Below are 13,901 nucleotides of genomic sequence, written 5' to 3'. Positions count from 1 at the left end.
AACTTGAGAAAAGGGGGGATGAAAAAATAAAAAACTCAGAAAAGCTTAGGAATGTTCTAAGACGGATATATATTGTTTAAATAGATGTAATTAAGATATATTCCAAGTTTCATTGAATAGTATTGAGTACTTCCGGTTTTATGAGCCGATGAAAATTGTCTATGGGAGTTTCTATGTTAAATTAAATTCACGCATGTAACGTTTTCTCAAACAGTTTTCAAGCAAATATTTTTATATTTTGTATTTGCAATAAGGGACCTAATGCGCAGACCGGAAAAGGTCCTGGGAAAAAAATTCTAAAAAATAAGGGATCTGAAGGGGTCAATATTACAAACAGCCCTTTAGCTGTAACTTTTTCATTGTTTATTCGATTTTCAAAATCTTTTCGGTTTATAGTTCAGAATAAAGAGTACAATTTAAAAAATATGGTCCGAGGGGGCACTTTTTGACTCCTTATAAGGGTTTTAAGGACCTGAAAATGATAAATTTATCACATTTAAAAAAATTAAATTTCAAGAGTTATCTCGCTTTGCTCAATGAATGATTAGCATTAGAGCTTTTGGCATACTAACATTCTTGAATCTTAAATGAGTACTTTCCTAAATATGAATTTTTAGGACTTTTATTATAGGAAACAAACGATATAGTTGGATAAAAAATTCTGAAGTTGTCTTTCTTTGGGCATTTAATTTCTTAAATGTTAACGTGTGGGTATATGCTCATGCTATTTTCCTAATTTTGAATATACAGATTCTGAGAGAAAATATGATAAATTTAAATAAGGGGTTTTAAGGGCTGTCGAAAAGCCCTTCCTTTTTGTTGGAGACAAAAATAGGTCTAGTTATTATTCTTTTTCTCGACAGAATTTCCGTCAGCGATTTTTTTAAAACGGAAAGGATTTCAGAAATAACTATACAAAAGTCTTATAGCATTTTTAAATGTCACCAGTATGTTAGGTTTTGGACTTCCGGTTCCGGTACTTCCGGTTCACACAAGCAAAATAGTAAAAATTAAATGAATCAATATATTGTTTTTATTTTTAAAGGAAATTCCTTGTAATTTTAGAGTTAGATCAACCATGTCGAGTTGTTTAAAAAGTAAAGCGGCGGCGAGTTTCTATCTCTTATCAGTTTTGAGATTTTAGGCCTCAAACTTGAGAAAAGGGGGGATGAAAAAATAAAAAACTCAGAAAAGCTTAGGTATGTTCTAAGACGGATATATATTGTTTAGATAGATGTAATTAAGATATATTCCAAGTTTCATTGAATAGTATTGAGTACTTCCGGTTTTATGAGCCGATGAAAATTGTCTATGGGAGTTTCTATGTTAAATTGAATTCACGCATGTAACGTTTTCTCAAACACTTTTTAAGCAAATATTTTTATATTTTGTATTTGCAATAAAGGACCTAATGCGCAGATCGGAAAAGGTTCTGGGAAAAAAATTCGAAAAAATAAGGGATCTGAAGGGGTCAATATTAAAAACGGTCCTTTAGCTGTAACTTTTTTATTGTTTATCTGATTTTCAAAATCTTTTCGGTTTATAGTTCACAATAAAGAGTACAATTTAAAAAATATGGTCCGAGGGGGCACTTTTTGACTCCTTATAGGGGTTTTAAGGGCCTGAAAATGACAACTTTATCACATTTCAAAAAAATTAAATTTCAAGAGTTATCTCGCTTTGCTCAATGAATGATTAGCATTAGAGCTTTTGGCATACCAAATCTCTTGAATCTTAAATGAGTACTTTCTTATATATGAATTTTTAGAACTTTTATTTCAGGAAACAAACGATATAGTTGGATAAAAAATTCTGAAGTTGTCTTTCTTTGGGCATTTAATTTCTTAAATGTTAACGTGTGGGTATATGCTCATGATATCTTCCTAATTTTTTATATACAGATTCAATGAGAGAAAATATGATAAATTTAATTAAGGGGTTTTAAGGGCTGTCGAAAAGCCCTTCCTTTTTGTTGGAGACAAAAATAGGTCTAGTTATATTTTGTATTTGAAATAGGGGACCTAATGCGCAGACCGGAAAAGGTCCTGGGAAAAAAGTTCTAAAAGATAAGGGATCTAAAGGGGTCAATATCAAAAACGGCCCTTTAGCTGTAACTTTTTTATTGTTTATCCGATTTTCAAAATCTTTTCGGTTTATAGTTTGGAATAAAGAGTACAATTTTAAAAATATGGTCCGAGGGGGCACTTTTTGACTCCTTATAGGGGTTTTAAGGGTCTGAAAATGATAACTTTATCACATTCCAAAAAATTAAAATTCAAGAGTTATCTCGCTTTGCTCAATGAATGATTAGCATTAGAGCTTTTGGCATACCAAAACTCTTTAATCTTAAATGAGTACTTTGTTATATATGAATTTTTAGAACTTTTATTTCAGGAAACAAACGATATAGTTGGATAAAAAATTCTGAAGTTGTCTTTCTTTGGGCATTTAATTTCTGAAATGCTAACGTGTGGGTGTATGCTCATGATATTTTCCTAATTTTTAATATACAGATTCTGAGAGAAAATATGATAAATTTAATTAAGGGGTTTTAAGGGCTGTCGAAAAGCCCTTCCTTTTTGTTGGAGACAAAAATAGGTCTAGTTATTATTATTCTTCTTTTTCTCGACAGAATTTCCGTCAGCGATTTTTTTAAAACGGAAAGGATTTATGAAATAACTATACAATAGTCTTATAGCATTTTTAAATGTCACCAGTATGTTAGGTTTTGCACTTCCGGTTCCGGTACTTCCGGTTCACACAAGCAAAATAGTAGATATTAAATAAATCAATATATTGTTTTTATTTTTAAAGGAAATTCGTTGTAATTTTACAGTTAGATCAACCATGTCGAGTTGTTTAAAAAGTAAAGCGGCGGCGAGTTTCTATCTCTTATCAGTTTTGAGATTTTAGGCTTCAAACTTGAGAAAAGGGGGGATGAGAAAATAAAAAATTCAGAAAAGCTTAGGAATGTTCTAAGACGAATATATATTGTTCAAATAGATGTAATTAAGATATATTCCAAGTTTCATTGAATAGTATTGAGTACTTCCGGTTTTATGAGCCGATGAAAATTGTCTATGGGAGTTTCTATGTTAAATTAAATTCACGCATGTCACGTTTTCTCAAACAGTTTTCAAGCAAATATTTTTATATTTTGTATTTGCAATAAGGGACCTTATGCGCAGACCGGAAAAGGTCCTGGAAAAACAATTCTAAAAAATAAGGGATCTAAAGGGGTCAATATTAAAATCGGTCCTTTTGCTGTAACTTTTTCATTGTTTATCCGATTTTCAAAATCTTTTCGGTTTATAGTTCAGAATAAAGAGTACAATTTAGAAAATATGGTCCGAGGGGGCACTTTATGACTCCTTATAAGGGTTTAAAGGGTCTGAAACTGATAACTTTATCAGAATTCAATTTCAAGAGTTATCTCGCTTTGCTCAATAAATGATTAGGAGAGATATTGTTTAAATAGACGTAATTTAGATATATTCAAAGTTTCATTGGATGGTATAGAGTACTTCCGGTTTTATGAGCCGATGAAAATTGTCTATGGGAGTTTCTATGTTAAATTGAATTCACGCAAGTAACGTTTTCTCGAACAGTTTTTAAGCAAAAATTTTTATATTTTGTACTTGTAATGAGGGACCTAATGCGCAGACTGGAAAAGGTCTGAGGAAAAAAATTCCGAAAAATAAGGGACCTGAAGGGGTCAATATTAAAAACAGCCCTTTAGCTATAACTTTTTTATTATTCACCCAATTTTCAAACTCTTTTCAGTTATTCGTTTAAAATAAGGAGTTCAATTTAAAACATATGGTCCAAAGGGCCAATTTTGACTCCTTATAGGGGTTTTAAGGGCCTGAAAATGATAACTTTATCACATTTTAAAAAAATTAAAATTCAAGAGTTATCTCGCTTTGCTCAATGAATGATTAGCATTAGAGCTTTTGGCATACCAAAACTCTTGAATCTTAAATGCGTACTTTCTTATATAAGAATTTTTAGAACTTTTATTTCAGGAAACAAACGATATGGTTGGATAAAATATTCTGAAGTTGTCTTTCTTTGGGCATTTAATTTCTTAAATGTTAACGTGTGGGTATATGCTCATGATATTTTCCTCATTTTGAATATACAGATTCTGAGAGAAAATATGATAAATTTAAATAAGGGGTTTTAAGGGCTGTCGAAAAGCCCTTCCTTTTTGTTGGAGACAAAAATAGGTCTAGTTAGGGCTTTTCGACTTTCGGTCGAAAAGACCTATTGTTTTTGTCTTTTTTAGGGTCTTCCGTCTTCAGCGGAAGACCCTTCTATTATTCTATTGTTTCTTTTTCACTTTTCTTATTCTTATTAGGGTCTTCCGTTTCCAACGGAAGACCCTCTTGTTATTCTTCGGTTTCTTTTTATTAGGGTCTTCCGTTTTCAACGGAAGACCCTCTTGTTATTCTTCGGTTTCTTTTTATTAGGGTCTTCCGTTTCCAACGGAAGACCCTCTTGTTATTCTTCGGTTTCTTTTTATTATTATTATACTTTTTCTTTTTTTTTCTGACTCCTTTTCGGCTTCATAACTCAAAAAGTTTTTGACCGATTTTTATGAAACTTTCAGAGATAATGTGTAACTATTATCCCTCAAAGATGTTAAAGTTTTCTTGACAACGTCACTTCCGTTTTGACGTAACGTCATTTTTAAAATTTTCAAAAAGTCATTTTGTCCGCGGCCTTTCTCAAAAACGCTTTAAGATAGAGGCTTGAAATTTTCAATGGTTATGATTTGGTCGATTTACCTCTGTAATAAGGCTGGAAATGAAAATCTGTCACTTCCGGTCGAAACAGGAAGTGAAACAAATTTTTCGAAAAAATGAATTTTCTGATCAAATCAAAAATGAATATGTGTTTTGTAGAGCTTATTAAGCTGAATGTAACACTGAAAGCCGTTTTAAAATCAAACGATGCATTACAGAGATATACGAGTTCAAAAAATGATTTTTCCGGAAATTTTGATTCCGCGTTTTTGGTTAAGAAATTAGTATCAAGTTCTTGGTTAAATTAACTTGTACCTAAAAAATATTGTTAAGTCGTACTGTAACACATTCGGATTTTTTTTGTTAAGTCGTTCTTGAAATCGGAAAGGTTTTTGTTAAGTCGTACGTAAAATCATTCGGATTTTGTTAAGTCGTACCAGGAATAATTCGATTTTTTCATCTTTTTATTTATGGTACTTTTGTTATTGGTTTAAGAGCTCTGCTTCTTACAGGACCTTCCAGCTTTACTTCCGACATTAACGGAAGACCCACTCGTTGCTTTGCAACGAGCTTTGCTCTAGTTATTATACTTTTTCTTTTTTTTTCTGACTTCTTTTCGGCTTCATAACTCATAAAGTTTTTGACCGATTTTTATGAAAATTTCAGAGATAATGTGAAATTATAATGGCTCAAAGATGTTAAAGTTTCTATAGCAACATCACTTCCGTTTTTACGTTACGTCATTTTTAAAATTTTCAAAAAGTCATTTTGTCCGCGGCTTTTTTCAAAAACGATTCAAGTTAGAAAGTTGAAATTTTTCGAGCTTATTTATTGATCGTTTTACCTCTGTAATAAGGCTGGAAATGAAAATCTGTCTCTTCCGGTCGAAACCGGAAGTAAATCAAATTTTTCGAAAATTTGAATTTTTTGATCAAATAAAAAACGTATATGTATTTTGTAGAGCTAAATAAGCTGAATTTAACACTGAAAACCGTTTTTAAATCGGATGATTCATTACAGAGATATTGGGGTTTAAAAATTGATTTTTCCGGAAATTTTGATTCCACGCTATTGGTTTAAAAAATAGCATAAAGTTAAAAGTTAAATTAACTCGTACCAAAAAAAGTTGTTAAGTCGTACTTGAACAAATTCGGATTTTTTTGTTAAGTCGTTCTTGAAATCGGAAAGGTTTTTGTTAAGTCGTACTTAAAATCATTCGTATTTTGTTAAGTCGTACCAGGAAGAATTCGATTTTTTCATCTTTTTATTTTAGTTACTTTTGTTATTGGTTTAAGAGCTCTGCTTCTTACAGGAACTTCCAGCTTTACTTCCGACATTAACGGAAGACCCACTCGTTGCTTTGCAACGAGCTTTGCTCTAGTTAGGGTCTTCCGTTTTCAACGGAAGACCCTCTTGTTATTCTTCGGTTTCTTTTTATTATTATTATACTTTTTCTTTTTTTTTCTGACTCCTTCTCGGCTTTATAACTCAAAAAGTTTCCAACCGATTTTGATGAAATTCTCAGAGATAATGTGAAACTATTATCCCTAAAAGATGTTAAAGTTTTCTTGACAACGTCACTTCCGTTTTTACGTTACGTCATTTTTAAAATTTTCAAAAAGTCATTTTGTCCGCGGCGTTTCTCAAAAACGCTTTAAGATAGAGGCTTGAAATTTTCAATGGTTATGATTTGGTCGATTTACCTCTGTAATAAGGCTCGAAATGAAAATCTGTCACTTCTGGTCGAAACCGGAAGTGAAACAAATTTTTCGAAAAAATGAATTTTCTGATCAAATCAAAAACGAATATGCGTTTTGTAGAGCTTATTAAGCTGAATCTAACACTGAAATCCGTTTTAAAATCGGACAATGCATAACAGAGATATCGGGGTTTAAAAATTGATTTTTCCGGAAATTTTGATTCCGCTTCCTAGGTTTAAAAAATAGCGTAATGTTCAAAGTAAAATTAACTCGTACCAAAAATAATTGTTAAGTCGTACTTGAACACATTCGGATTTTTTTTGTTAAGTCGTTCTTGAAATCGGAAATGTTTTTGTTAAGTCGTACTTAAAATCATTCGTATTTTGTTAAGTCGTACCAGGAATGATTCGATTTTTTCATCTTTTTATTTGCGTTACTCTTGTTGTTGGTTTAAGAGCTCTGCTTCTAACAGGAACTTCCAGCTTTACTTCCGACATTAACGGAAGACCCACTCGTTGCTTTGCAACGAGCTTTGCTCTAGTTATTATTAGGGTCTTCCGTTTCCAACGGAAGACCCTCTTGTTATTCTACGGTTTCTTTTTCTTTATTAGGGTTTTCCGTTTTTCAACGGAAAACCCTTCTGTTATTCTACTGTTTCTTATTATTATTTTTTTTTTTTTCCCGCAAATTTTGTGCACGAGATTTCTCGAACATTTTTTGTCTGATTGCTATGAAACTTTCAGGGTATGTAGATGATATTAATATCTCTAGACGTTTTTTTCAAATTTTTAAAATTTACTTCCGGTCATGAGTTATTGCCCTTTAATTGAAAATTGGGGGGTCTTTTGTCCAGAGTTGATCTCGGGAACTACAGATGATAGATGCATGAAATTTGGCGAAATTGTCGGTAACATTTTATAATTTTGCTGGCATGAAAATTTTGGTAATTTCTTTGTTAGTTTTTGAGCTATTTGTCGCCAAAGTTTAAGATTTTTTCGGGGCTGAAATTTTGTTGCTTTTTGTATTATAACCTTTAAACTAAAAATATTTTGTTAATACATATAGAACAAAAGTTGTTTAGAATAACGAGAGCTTTCATTTAAAATTAAGAAAAAAGGGCTGGCCCCTATAATTAGGGGTCAGCAGCTCATACACGTATTTTTCTGATAGCAAAAATCGTTATCATTTTATGAAAAAAAATTAATTTAGTTATTGTTAATATATTTAATAATGTCATTTGGTATCAAATTAAACAAGTTCTGTCCTATATTTTTTTTCAAATTTCATAAAACAGATATGTGAGAATCGTACATGAACGAGTTAATATGTCTACATAGACACACAAGCGAACAAATGCCACATTAAGGCACAGGCATTTACTGCATTACGTTGTGTTGCGTCTTAGATAAATTGTTGTGATTCAATTTCATTTTTTTCATCTATATCATTTATGGATTCAATGAACACACATTATTTAAACGTTCTATGTGCAACTATTTGTCGGGGCGCCCCTGTTTGTGACCCCCGCGCGCGCGCGCCGAATGTAAACAGTAACGAACGGCATTGTAGAAAAGAGAGAGCCGTAATGCAGAAGAGAAGTTGTGTATTCTTTCGGTGTACACATGCATTTTCAATTTGCTGTGAAACATATGAACATGCACAGGGAACAATACTACATATTTGTTTAAGGAGGATACTTTTCTCGTGTGAATCGTTTACGAGGAAATTCTGACAGCCACACTTCTGTCGACGATCAGCCGTTGATAAGCTACGAGTAATAAAGGAGAAAAGATGGACATTAAAGTGTGTGATTTATGTGGATGTTACTGAAGAAGGTGAGGCTTCTACTCCTTTTAAAGTTTCTTGTTAACTGGTTAAAATTTAGTATATAGAATAGATGTACATGCAAGTACGTGCACACTGTTAGATGTTTTTGTTATGGTGTGGGTGTTTGTTTACTAACGTGTAATTTTTACATGTTTCATGGGTGTTTAGACTCGCTCGAGGTTCATGGGGGACTGGAAAGGGTAACTGAATTTATCTATTTAAAAAAATAACAGATTGTGAATTTTCAACTCAAAATTCAAAGCAGGGTCTAATTAGAAACATATCATATATTCTTGTGCAGAGGACTCCAAATGTAGTCATGAATACCCTGTAGACATAACTTCAAGTAAATAAAATTGTATACTTCAGACTTCAGAGTTAAAACATGACTTTAATATCTTTATGATGCTGATCAATGTATCATTAGAGAGGTTTAGCAGACCAACGGGTACCCGGTACATGTACTTGTACATGTAGGTTACAAGTTAGAACTATGCCTACCATTCTACCAGTTCACATAATTTTTCTTGTTTAGCAGTTATGATGTGTACTTAAATTGTCCTTGTTAATGTTTTAAATGTAATTTTTTATTCTCTTTTTTTAATTTGACTACTGGCAGTACTGGCGTGCGAGCAGTTCTCGCCGAGGACCATTTCTCGCTGGTGCACTGTTACATCATATTTTCGTATATAATTTTATGTGTTGATAAAATGACGTAACAATGCACTGGTGAGAAATGGTACTCGGCGAGAACTGATCGCACGCCAATATTGATTAATTACAGACAAAAACTGAAGGTTGCGAGTGTTATTTTTAATTGAACAACATTGTTTAAAATAATTCTTTATATATGTGATGATCAGACCGGTTTGAATACCAGTGCCAGATAGCTCAGTTAGTAGAGCACCTGACTAGAGATTCAGGGGGCCCAGGTTCAAATCCCTTCATTATTTCTCCCATCCTGTTACAATATTGGTGTTGCGACCAACCCCTGGAATTAACAGGTTAACTCGATCCTGCCAGGGATGATCTTCGAGGGTGAAGATCATTTAAGGGGGAGGAATGTGACGGTCAGACTGGTTTGAATACCGGTGCCAGATACATGTAGCTCAGTTGGTAGAGCACTTGACTAGAGATTCAGAGGGCCAGGTTCGAATCCCACTTTGTTCCGTAGTTATTTCTCCCATCTTTTACATATACATGTATATCAGATATATGACAGATGATTAAGGTCATCACATGTTTTGCAAGATGCAATAAGTGTTAAAAACCTTTACTTTACAACAGAATACATTTAAGTGAATATTTATGTTTCTTGTTATTATTTGGTGTGGTTTTCTTGACAGTGTCGCATAAACAATTTACCCGCTCCTAAAACACAAACTTTCTTTTTGTGGATTCAGCTTACCGCTGATTGGCTGCTGTTGCAGCAGACAAATAAGATATGCACGCACAAAACACAATGAACTTATCAGAGAATGAGTTGAGTTTATTTAAACTGTTGGAATTTGGGTATTTTTTTTAAAAATGTATACTTGTGACAAAACATATATGTGGTACATACAGCTGTAGCTTTATGAAGAAAATTTTGGTTAGACCATATATACCTATCATGCAAGTAAATGATATTTACAAAAAACTTGCAATTTATGGCGCACGAAATATACGCTAGTTTTATAAAGATTGACATACATGTAATGTACCACATTCTTTGAAAAATAATCTATTAAAAATTCTTCATTAAGTTTACTCATACATGTTTTATGCTTATTACACGTAGTATTGTTTTTAAAACATGTAATTTATAAGAAAATAAACAAAAACCCTCGCTAAATTTATTTGCAAACAAAAAATACACAGTAGAATTGATAAAAAATGGTATACCAGAAGCTAATACCAGTACATGTACTTTGACGCTGTTCGGTGGGTAATATTCGTTTGTAATTTACGAATTGAAATATTGACTGTTGCACTACAAGTATGGTAATAAACTCTCTCTCTCTCAAACTCTCTCTCTTTCTCAATTTGATAAGTGTTTATACCTATGAAAATTTTTTAATATTATATTATGACTTGATATGCAAATTGTTGATTTTGTACTGCCTAAGTGTTATGTCATGTATTGGGATATGTCATACTTATTACACTGCATGGTCAGTGTATTTTTTACAGAAATACTATGCATATGTTAATGTAAACACAGCTATTACTAGTACATGTATGTAAACACAGCTAATTATTTTTTTTATTTATTTCAGCTCAAAACAGACTCTTGTTACCACATGGCTTTTACCGGTACCTGTTGATTCTTGTGGGTCAGCTCCTGAGATTAACCTGTCACCTCTATCCACATGCATATTACTTGTGTTCTACAGACTATTTACTGGTAATTCAAATTAAATCCGATAATGCATGAACAATAATGGAACTTGAAGAAAGCATCATGCCATGTTGTGGTTTGTGTTTGATAAGAAATTATGAAAACAAAATTAAGGCTGTTTAAAGAAATTCATAATTGCTGTGAAAATTTGTTTTTCAATAAAAGTATACAATTATGTTTCCTTTATTTTTTATTTCATAAATATATTTAGATGTGTTTACATAATTGAACCCCCCCCCCCCCCCCCCTATTTAATTGTCTGCATTAAGATTACATGTAGGATATGTAAATGTACATTTGACTTTGAAATAACATCTGCTATGATAATTACTTTTGAAATGAACAAGAAACAACCTATTTCTACCTTTCTAAGGTATATATGCATAAAAAAGTAGAAAAACATGTCAAATTTGAACATTTTTCATTGAAATCAACTCTGTCTCCAGCTACCTGGGTGTGTTTGAATTTAATTCTAATTTAAGGCAGATGTCTAACTTGTAGATTGTAACTTACTGTTTTAGCATGGTTAGAAGAAGACTAGAAATCAGAATAGATTAGATATTCACTAAATATGATTGTTAGCTTACTTTTTTCATGAAAACAAGAAATCACAAGCAGGACAGCTGTTTATTTGTTAATTAAAATGGTACAAATCATACAATAAACAAATAAAGATCACATTTTAGAATCATTGATGATTGTTTTCAAATATGTGTGAGAAATGACTCAAGGAAATTGCCACAAGTTTCATAAAATTAGGTAAAACATTTCAAACCATGACTTTTTATGAAAATCAAAAGATTGGGGGGTGGGGGGTATACATGTAAGGGTATTTCTAAGTGATGTGAAGCTTTTATCATGATTATATCATGTAGGCATATGTTGTATTGAATAAGGTTTCTTTTTAAAGGTGGTTGAACAAAAGTTGACCTCTAAAAGGTCAGATAAAGATGTTTTACTATGGAGAACCCTGTAAATCTGTGTTTACTAAAGGAAATTGGAAATGGTGGGTTCACTTAAATGGCCATATTTTTATTAAACCTCAATGGAATTGGCAATATGTGGTATTCTTTTTCTCAGAATTGCATTAGCTTTCTTATTCTAAGACAAACCGTCTTTTCATAAAAATGTTAGTGTACTAAGTTAAAGATACAAGGAACAGTTTCGGATAAAGTACCGTCAATATTTTTGTAAAATTGAGAGTGACTGTACTTGAAGGTTTATCATTGTTGCGTAGATTCATGAAATGAATTTTAATGATTACCAATAGTTAGAGGGATGTCTCTTGTTGGAATTGGTAAGCAATATTAAGGCCCCTAATTTTAAGTACATGAGAAGCAGAAATAAATTGTGAAACTTGCGGCTATGACAGATATGTTGACTTTACAGTGAAATTGAAGGTTACAAACGGGAGGTTATATAACATGAAATGTAGGTGGATGGGATATGTATATGCCTATTTAGTATTTACTGGGTATGAGGACAATAGCAAGTTTATTGTCCCCCAAGACAGCAAATATTTAATGAGGCAAAGCCAAGGGAAATAGTAGCTGTTGAATGGGACAATAAACTTGCTATTGTCCGAATAGTCAGTTAATTGGTATTTCATTATACAGAAGAAAACTTTATTTGTCAGCGATGCAGAATTTCTTGATGATAAACAAATTAGAGTTAAATCAAACTTTGTATTTAATGCGGCGATCTTATTAGGTCAGAGGTGTTCCGAGTTTAAGGTGATATGGGACACTTCCATGTTGTGACGTATTGTTTATCGAAATAAACAATAAAATAAAGTGTAATTATATAAGTACATGTAGTTTGTTCTCAAAAATGGTCACCTAACTCCTTAGCACAGTGGGTTAGAGGGTTTACTAGGAACCTGTAAGTCATGAGTTCGAATCCTGCTGGGGTTTTTACAATTTTTACCTTTTCAAATATTTTTAAAAGCTATTTTTTGGTTAAATATTGTAAAATTTGAAAATTCTAAACCGGTGAAAAGTTTTCAATTATATAGTACTTTAATCCACATTAATATCGACAGATGTCCCATACCACCTTAAAAAGGAGGGAAATCAAATTCTGCTAATGAATGGTTTTGATGACTATTCACCATGGGCAGATAGCATGGATACTATTTTAGATAAAAAGGCATGTTTATGCGGGCGCCTTCTAGTGATCAATTTGTCGGTCTGTCCATCCGAGATGGCTTGACAGGAGCATAGCTTCTCTCCCCTTGGCCCAATCTGGCTCATACTTCATCCACAGGGTTCCTTTGGTTGAAGGATGTGCAGTGACCTTGAACCATGGTTTTAGGTATAAGGTTAAGGTCATAGCAGAATTATATATATAAAATCCTTGTCTGGGGCATATCTTTTTTCCCTTTGGTCCAATCTGGCTAATACTCACAGAGTGTCTCTATGGTTAAACGATGTGCAGTGACCTTGCATGAAATTTCTAGGTAACGGGTGAAGATCATATCGGATCATGCAAAAATCCTTTTTTGAGAGCATATATAATTTCTACTAACCCCTATTTGGCTCAGACTTCACATAAGCAGAGCTTTTGAGTAAAGGGTGAAAGGGTGTGTAGTGACCTTGAACCTATTTTCAGTGAAAAGAAACTGTGAAGGTCATATCAGAATTATATTTTTAAAAATCCTTGTCCGGAGTATATCTTCTCTCCCTTTGCTCCATTCAGCCTCATACTTTACCCACATGATGCATTTGTTCAAAATATATGCAATGACCTCGAATGATATTTGTATATGAAGAGTCAAGGTCATATCAGATCACACAAAAATCCATATTTTAAGAGCATAGATATACTCTCCTTTTAGCCCCTATTTGGCTAATATTTTACCTTTACAGAGTTTATTGGTTAATGGCGTGCAGTGACCTTGAACCAAGTCTGTCAATGTGAAGGTCATAGCAGATCTTTTTAAAATTAGTTTTAAATAGTAGATTATTTTCCAAATATGCTTAATCTTGGTCAGATTGAACAAAAATGCATGTATGTTAGGGGGAATGAAATTGAATTAAAAGTTCTATGCCAGCTGGAAAAATTTCAAGTTATAGGTCAAGGTCAAAGCAGAATTCTCTGAAATAACATAAGCGGGGCCCTTTGAAATGTTCACCATTTCAATGTTGTCTGGTTCATAGTAATTTTACATAGAAAATATTCACAGAAGTACAGTAAAGTAAACTTAACATCGATAAGTTTCTGACAATTAATGACGCAACGAGCACA

General features: G+C 32.6%; 1 protein-coding gene and 1 long non-coding RNA gene across 4 annotated transcripts in view; both read left to right on the top strand.

Annotated features, from left to right (window-relative positions):
* Window positions 1-13,901, top strand: part of LOC105347601 (inhibitor of nuclear factor kappa-B kinase subunit epsilon) — a 384,423-nt gene that overhangs the window by 110,741 nt on the left and 259,781 nt on the right. The gene's annotated exons all lie outside the window — the stretch shown is intronic.
* Window positions 7,812-10,832, top strand: LOC136274791 (uncharacterized). The gene is made up of 2 exons (XR_010713217.1): window positions 7,812-8,283; window positions 10,534-10,832. It is a non-coding gene; the product is annotated as an uncharacterized lncRNA (long non-coding RNA).

The sequence above is a fragment of the Magallana gigas genome, chromosome 4, assembly GCF_963853765.1.
Source record: "Magallana gigas chromosome 4, xbMagGiga1.1, whole genome shotgun sequence".
Taxonomy (NCBI): Eukaryota; Metazoa; Mollusca; class Bivalvia; order Ostreida; family Ostreidae; genus Magallana; species Magallana gigas.
Note: the sequence above shows the minus strand (reverse complement) of the source record. Positions and strands in the feature narration are given on the sequence as shown.